This window comes from Somniosus microcephalus, unplaced genomic scaffold, assembly GCF_052327205.1.
Source record: "Somniosus microcephalus isolate GS21.2 unplaced genomic scaffold, FLI_Smic_1.0 unresolved_chr1, whole genome shotgun sequence".
Lineage (NCBI taxonomy): Eukaryota > Metazoa > Chordata > Chondrichthyes > Squaliformes > Somniosidae > Somniosus > Somniosus microcephalus.
Genome location: NW_028225179.1, coordinates 50847559 through 50856168, shown reverse-complemented (window position 1 = coordinate 50856168; position 8610 = coordinate 50847559). Strand labels below are relative to the sequence as shown.

General features: G+C 44.2%; 2 non-coding genes across 2 annotated transcripts; one reads left to right on the top strand and one right to left on the bottom strand.

The window, feature by feature from the left end:
* Positions 1-234: 234 nt before the first annotated feature.
* trnat-cgu (transfer RNA threonine (anticodon CGU)) lies at positions 235-306 on the bottom strand. The gene has a single exon. It is a non-coding gene; the product is annotated as a tRNA-Thr (tRNA).
* Positions 307-7466: 7160 nt separating this feature from the next.
* Positions 7467-7548, top strand: trnas-gcu (transfer RNA serine (anticodon GCU)). Its single transcript has one exon. It is a non-coding gene; the product is annotated as a tRNA-Ser (tRNA).
* The last annotated feature ends 1062 nt before the right edge of the window (positions 7549-8610 follow it).

Sequence of the window (8610 nt, the reverse complement as noted above, 5' to 3'; positions counted from 1 at the left end):
CTTTAGGAAGAAAGTCAAGGCCTTGGAGAGACTACAGAATAAATTTACTAGAATGGTACCAGGGGTGAGGGACTTCATTTATGTGAAGAGACTGGAGCAGCTGGGATTTTTCTCTTTAGCGTAGAGAATGCAAGAAGAGATTTGATAGTAATGTTCAAAATTATGAACGATTTTGATAGAGTTCATCGGGAGAAAAGTTTAAAAAAGTCATTAACGAGGTGATAAAACCTCACGAGGCACGGATGGGGGTCGAACCCATGATTTTCGGTTTACGAGACCGACGCTTTACCACTTGGCCACCGCGCCGTCAGCGATACCCTGACTAGTGAGTTCTGAATCGTTTCAATTACGTTAAAATAGCACAGGCACAAATGGACTAAAATAAAGCAGGATAGTGGAGCAGGCAACTGACCCGCCTCATTTGCATGAATACTTTCATAAAACCTTTCACAGAAACATTGAATCATACATCACAGAAGGAGGCCATTTGGCCCATCGTGCTCTTGAAATCGCTATCCAATTAGTCCCAGCTCTTTCCCCATACCCTGCAAACATTTCCTCTTCAGTTATTTATCCAATTCCCTTTTCAAAGTTACTATTGAATCTGCTTCCACCGCCCTTTCAGGCAGAGCATTACAGATCATAACAACTCGCAACGTAAAACAACATCTCTTCATCTCCCCTCTGGTTCTATTGCCAATGAGGAAATATTGGATAGGCGGAGTTGATATTTTGGAACAGCAGAGGCTGATGGGAGACTTAATTGAGGGGTATAAAGTTATGAGGGGCCGAGATAGAGTGGATAGGAAGGACCTAGTTCTATTAGCAGAGGGATCAATGACCAGGGGCATGGATTAAAATAATTGGTAGAAGGATGATCTGTGGCGCCGTGATTGTATAGTGGTTTATACTCTGCGTTGTGTTTGCAGCAACCTTGGTTGGAATCCGAGTCACGGCACAACTTGCTTTATATCTTCCATCCATTGTGGCACCTGCTAATAAAACTCAGACAATCATCATTATTTATTAAAAGAAGAAATCTGTGTTGTTGGTGGTGAAAACCTATTTATTCCTTCTAAATCCCGCTCTCTCACATGCCTGTGCCTTATTCTCCATAATTCACACTCGCCTCTTACAGGTTTTTCTTCCTTCCACAACCACTTCTTCACTTTCCTCCTTCCATTTTGTCACTTTCCTGCGGTTTTCCCTTAATCTGACATTCACTTTCACCTACTTAGTGTCAGCTGTGGCTCACTGGGAAGCACACAGGGCCTTCTGAGGCAGAAGGCCCTGGGTTCAGATTCCTCCTGCAGGGACTAGGGCATATAAACCCAGGCTGCTTCTCCAGTGACATACTGAGCGAGTGCTGCACTGTCAGAGGTGTCATCTTTGAATCTGACGTTAAATCGAGGCCCTGTCTGCTTTCTCAGGTGGACGTAAAAGATTCACTTGGCACTATTTCGAAGTAAGAGCAGGTGAGTTATCCCCGGTGTCCTGTCCAATATTTATCCCTCAATCAACATAACAAAAACAGATTATCTGGTCATTATCACAATGCTGTTTGTGGGAGCTTGCTGAGCACAGTATGGCTGCGGCGTTTCCCACATTGCAACAGTGACTACACTCCAAAAGTGCTTCATTGGCTGTAAAGCGCTTTGAGCCGTCCGGTGGTCGTAAAAGGCGCTATATAAATGTAAGTCTTTCCTTTACTTACGACGTTAAATGTTGTCTGCCACCACCGCTGTTCCTGAGGGCACATGTCCCATTCTCACCAATGCACATTAGTACCTTGAAACTAGTCGATACATATAATCTGTGGGACTGCTCGACAGACAAGCACTGCGAAAGCGGACCGGCCTTTGGAAGGACAGGGGCCCGATTGTTCACGAAATTTCCTTGGGGAATCTTGTGATAGAGTGCCTGTTAACTGAAGAACTGGGGTTTTTTCATGCTTGTTGGCGCTTTTCCCAAAACTGTTGAGGTGCGTGTGTGACAGGCAGCGCCACCTCGCTGCGATCGAGGGTTTAAGTGTGAAATATTGGCCCACTGGTGCGGTGCAGTAAGGTCGAAAGCCTTCCGCTTTAATCTTAACAGGTCTGTTGAAGTGTGCCATTGAAACAAATAAAGGGTAAGTGAAAAGAGCGCTAGAGGGTGAAAGCCGTGATTACAGGAGGTTGGCCATAATTGAAAGGTTTCTCAATGCCCGTGGTGCGGGACGCTGTGTTCTTTATGAAGAGCGGGAGCAGGAATAAAGTTTAACAGACACAAGATGTACAGACTTGGTGCCAATCAGAAAACTGTGCTGGTCTAAGGTCGATAAAAAGTTTGAAATTATATTCATTTTCAAAGGATAAAGTTAACACTTTTTTTCCCTCCCTCATCATTTGCTTTTCCCGTTAATCTTTCAAGTGGTGTAAAGCCGGTGTAGATTGGAGTTCGCTCTCAGCTTCTCCCATCGATGTGAAAATGAAACAGGAGGAGGCGAGGATTGCCCCAAACAGCAGAGCTGGGAACTGACTCTGTTTATATTGCTGCAGGAGATGTTCTCTTCCTCTAAAGATTCCCCTCACCATTAAAACGCTTGTTATATCTCACAGCCTTTAAATTGACGATTTTATAACATGTTGGAGAGCTTTCAATCAAACAGATTTTAATAACTCTGCAAAAAGACGAGGTTAGGACTGGAACTGATAAGATATCGATCACAGAGTTAACATCAGAATCAGGCTCATTGTCCAGTGAGGCAGGAAACTGCGAACAAGTTGGAAGGGAATGTAGGATTGAGGGACGGAAGGGAGGAAGGAGATCTCGATTCGATCTTCACTCCATTACAGCTGGGTGAAATATTAGTTTGAGAATGTGGGAGAATTTTTACCAAAGAGGGAGAGAAAAGATTGTCTAACTTGGGGACTGTAACATTTTCAGGCCACGTATCTCCCAACTAGATTAGCAATCCCTCGCCTTAACCTCTCACTAACCTCGATCTACCTTTATTACCCAAAAGGAATCATCCAAAAATCCCTTATATTTCAGTATTTCTGTTTCCAAACGGTAGAAACAACCTTTAATAAAGTCCCTTTACCGCATCTCCTGTCCGTGCTTCCAGATTGACAATGTGGAAAATGTGGAGCAGGCTTCTGGAAAAAAACGGATTCACATTTTTACCTCACAGTTTCGGCACATCTGTGACTGAATTCCCGTTTTTATTCATAAAATTGCCGTTTTCTTGCGATATAATGAACACAGGTCAGCACTGATTTTCTGGCAGTTGTTATTTGAAGACTTGTGGAATGTCTCCCGGCCAAGGAAACTAGTTTTATTAAAAAGTCTCGCATTAATTGATATAATTGTATTTGCTGCATCACAACAAACAATATCTTGTTATGAATGTTAGCTCATTAGTTCCCCAGTGTCAGAGGAAGAATTGTCTGATCTCCTGATTTATTTAATGTAAGACACAAACACAGGTATTCATTTAGAATCAACTCACAGATTGACACTGAGATAAACGCATCAAGAGATACAGACAGCATTGGGACACAAGGTGGACAAGAGAGATGGATAAATACAAAACGGCCTCATACTCCAGCAGTCAGTGACCGGTTGGTGATAGCTATCAGTGAGTGGAGGCGAGTTATAGAGGCCTAATTTGGTTCTGTGGCTTAGTTGGTCAAAACGCCTATCAAGTAAACAGGATGATCCTGGGTTCGAATCCCAGCGGGGCCCTTTTTTTCTGCTTTTTGATTCTCCAGGGGTGAGCTTATTCTCGTGTGAAAGGGCTACAATCCTTTTAAATGTGACTGCGGCTGCATTAGTTCCCACTCTGGATAAAGGCTCCAGTCGCTGTGAGACACGTGTCGAATTGAAATGCTGTCATAATTTCTGGCGGTGCTGATTTTGGACTTCTCCAAAAATCCATCTTTTCTGAGCGGTGCCGTGCGTTACTTTGCTGTGGACAGTGCAGAAGAACAGCAGCTAGTGTGTGGCGCCGTGATCATATTGTGGTCAGTACCCTGTGTTGTACCCGCAGCAACCTCGGTTGGAATCCCAGTCACGGTATAACTCGCTTTATGTATTTTGTTCTCTGTGGCACCTGCTGATAGAATGCAAAAAGAAATCAATCATTACTACATGAAACAAATATTATTTGTTGGCGGTGAAAACCTATTTACTCCTTCAAAACCCCGAGCTCTCACATGCCTGAGCTTGATGCTCCAGATTTCAAACCCAACTCTTCTCCCAGCTTTTTTATCCTTCCACAATCAATAGCCTCCTTTTCTTTCCTCCTTCCATTTCTTTACCAATTTCCTGAGGTACTACGTTAATCTAACATTCACTTTCAACTACTTAACTTCAGCAAACTTAAGTTTACTCTGCGACAATCGTTGTTCCTGGGGGGACATGTCCCATTCGCACCAATCTCAATTGGTGCTTTGAAACCAATCGATACATTCAAGCCTGCGGATCCGCTCGACAGGCAAGCATTGCGAAAGCAGGGCCGGCCTTCGGAAGCAAAATAGCCGGATTGAACACGGAATTTCCTTGGCCTAATGGATAAAGCGTCTGATTTCGCTGCTAATCGTAATCTGGATTGTTGTCAGTCACGGATCATTCTGTGCCTATTTAAAATGGGTGAGCTCACAGTCCCGGATCATTCTGTGCCTATTTAAAATGGGTGAGCTCACAGTCCCGGATCATTCTGCATGTTAGTCTTTTTTAAGGGAAGGCGATTTCAGCTGCGACGACCGTGTCCATTCTATATCCCACACTTCTGCCCTCACCCCTGCCCCTCCCTCTCGGAACCACGATAGGGTTCCCCTTGTCCTCAGCTTTCACCCCACCAGCTTGCACATTTAACGGATCATCCTCCACCATTTTTGCTACCTCCAAAGTGATCCCACCACCAAACGCATCTTCCCCTCCCCTTTCAGCATTCCGTAGGGACTGCTCCGTCCAAGACACCCTAGTCCACTCCTCTATCACCCCCAACAGCCCTTCCCCTTCGCCTGGCACCTTCCTGTGCAAGCGCAGGAGATGTAACACCTGCCCATATACCTCCCCCCTTCCCACTGTCCAGGGCCCCAAACACTCTTTCCAGGTGAAATAGCGATTTACTTGTACTTCTTCCAATCTAGTATACTGTATTCGCTGCTCACGATGCGGTCTCCTCTACATTGGGGAGAACAAACGCAGATTGGGTGACCGCTTTGAGGACATCTCCGTTCAGTCTGTAAGGGTGACATTGAGCTTCCGGTCACCTGTCATTTTAATTCACTGTTCCATTCCCACTCGGACCTCACCATCCTTGGCCTCTTGCATTGTTCCACGGAAGCTCAACGTAAACTCGAGGAACAGCACCTCTTCTTCCGATTTGGCACTTTGCAGGCTTCTGGACACAATATCGAGTTCAACAATTTCAGATCATAACCTCGGCCCCTATTACATTTTTACTTACATTTTTTCTACCCCTTTGTTTTGGGTTTTCCCTTCCCCCCCTTTCCTTGATTTTCTCTCTCCCATGTGGCAGCTGTCTCTCATCCTGCCAATACACTTCACACCTAATCTGAGCTGTCTTTTGTCTCCACTGTCCTATTACTATCTCGTCTGGTTTTGAATACCTCTTAATGTCTCTTTACTTCATTTGTTCTATCGCAGCCCTGCCTTCGACCTATTTAATTTCCTTTCCAGTTTTGAAAAAGGGTTCACCCGAAACGTCAACTCTAATTTCTCTCCACGGATGTTGCCTGGCCTGTTGAATTTTGCCAGCATTTTCTGTTGTTTATTCGGATTTCCAGCATCTGCAGTATTTTCCTATCGTGCGAGTTGTTAAGGTGTTGTGTTCGAAGTTGCATTGGGTTTCCCTGCGCAGGTGCGAACCCAGCTCACTTAATTCGAAATATATGAATCTTTTTTGCTCGATTTCTTTGAGGTTGTAACATAAAGGGTGGATAAAGGGGAACCAGTGGATGTAGTGTATTTGGACTTCCAAAAGGCATTTGACAAGATTCCACACAACAGATTACTGATCAAGATAAGAAATCACGGGATTGGGGGTAATATACTGGCATGGGTGGAAGATTGGCTATCTAACAGAAAACAAAGAGTTGGGCTAAATGGTTCATTCTCGGGCTGGCAATCAGTAACTAGTGGTGTTCCGCAGGGGTCAGTGCTGGGACCCCAATTCTTTACAATCTATATTAACGATTTGGAGGAAGGGACCGAGTGCAACATATCCAGGTTTGCCAACGATACAAAGATGGGAGGGAAAGCAGTGAGTGAGGAGGACATAAAAAACCTGCAAAAGGACATAGACAGGCTAAGTGAGTGGGCAGAGATTTGGTAGATGCAATATAATGTTGGAAAGTGTGAGGTTATGCATTTTGGCAGAAAAAATCAAAGAGCAAGTTAGTATATTAAATGGAGATAAACTGCAAAGTGCTACAGTACAAAGGGATCTGGGGGTCCTGGTGCATGAAGAACAAAAAGTTAGTGTGCAGGTGCAGCAGGTGATCAGGAAGGCCAATGGAATCTTGGCTTTTATTGCATGGGGGATGGAGTATAAAAACAGGGAAGTTTTGCTGCAGTTATACAGGGTATTGGTGAGGCAACACGTGGAATACTGCGTGCAGTTTTGGTTGCCATATTTAAGAAAAGATATACTTGCTCTCGAGGCAGTTCAGCGAAGGTTCACTCAGTTGATTCCGGAGATGAGGTGGTTGACGTATGAGGAAAGGTTGAGTAGGTTGGGCCTCTACTCATTGGAGTTCAGAATAATGAGAGGCGATCTTACCAAAACATATAAGATTGTGAGGGGGCTTGATCGGGTGGCTGCGGTGAGAATGTTTCCACTGATGGGTGAGACTAGAACTAGGGGGAATACTCTAAGAATCAGGGGCTGCCCATTCAAAACTGAGATGAGGAGAAACTTCTTCACTCAGAGGGTGGTAAATCTATGGAATTTGCTACCCCAGAGAGCTGTGGAAGCTGCAACATTAAATAAATTTAAAATGGAGATAGACAGTTTCCTAGCAGATAAGGGAATTAGGGGTTATGGGGAGAGGGCAGGGAAGTGGACGTGAGTCTAGATTCGGATCAGCCATGATCCTATTGAATGGCGGAGCAGGCCCGAGGGGTCGTATGGCCCACTCCTGCTCCTACTTCTTATGTTCTTATGTTCCTAAATCGACTCCTTTATATGAGGTGTTGTGCTGGATTTGCTCACAATCCTCCCCACAACTACTTGACGACGGCAAACTTTTTCTTCTCTGTTCTGAGTTTGACATCAAACCGACCATTTTTGACAGTCCCTCACCTGAATTAACAGAAGGCCTTTTGCTTATAGAGCTGATTGTGCATTTTCAACATTGTGGATCTGGGTGCACGGGCAGCACAAATGGTGAAGCGGACTTTCTTGCAGATTAGTTCTGTTTGGATACAAAAAGTCGTAAACGAAAAAGTTAACGGGAGACGAGGTGGCCGAGTGGTTAAGGCGATGGACTGCTAATCCATTGTGCTTTGCACGCGTGGGTTCGAATCCCATCCTCGTCGTTTGTGTTAAATATTTGACAATTTCAGTTCTTTTGGCATTCACCTTTAACGTCATGTCCAAATTCACCTTTTGCTCCCAAGCCTGCTTAATTTAGCTTATGAGATGTCTCAAGTTACCAATATGTACTTTGAAGGGAAAACACTTGTAGGTCTATGGAGAGTGGGACTAATTAGATAGCACTCTCAGAGACAGCTTACTTCAGTACCGTCAGAATCTGAGATTCCAATACTTAATGAGTTTCACACTTATATGTCGGCGGCTCGTTTTTCTAGTGGTATAATTATCAGTTTAGGCGTATCACAGCAGAATTGCGATAAATCCCAGCTTCAAGTTCTGGTCGAACCCCACTAGTTTTTAGTCAAAACTCAGCTTCTTACAGCCAATCGACATTGTAGAAAACATAAATACTGTCCATTAAAAACATGTGATTTCGCGTCGCTTTTACCCTATCTTTCTAAATCCCAGAGCTTCACAGGAGCAACTGAAAACAAACCAACTGTGTAAAGGTAAAGGGTCCATCTTTGTGTTTCATTGGACGTCTTGCACCCGTGTTCGATTCTGGCCAATGCAGGACCATTACATTTTGCTTTCTGCACCCATGAGCTCGCCTGAATTGGGATAAACTTACATTCAGCGTCAATCTTCTTGAAACACCTTCTGCCCTGAATATTAGACAGTGCTGCTTTGTCTTGCGCTGAAAGGATGTGAGAAGCTGGCTTTTGAATTAGTCCCACGGGTGCCGAATTCAAAACACCATACAACCTACCTCAAATCCCAAAATATTACCGCAGCTTCGGGCTCTAACCGCCTTTAACCACATCCTTCCTCCCAATCCTTCTCCTTTCTCGCTCGGGTCTCAGCGTCTCCCTCCTTGTGGAAGCTCGGAGCTGTTTCCTGACGTTTGTCCCACGGATGTGATGGAAAGGATTTACCTTCCTTAACTCAAATTATTACTCTTTTCCTTGAAAGCAGAATGATGGAAAGTTTAATAAAATGTCTTTTTTGTGCTGCGTTTCAGGAAACTTCTTTAATTTAAGATGTTAAGCAAAATACTTAAGTAA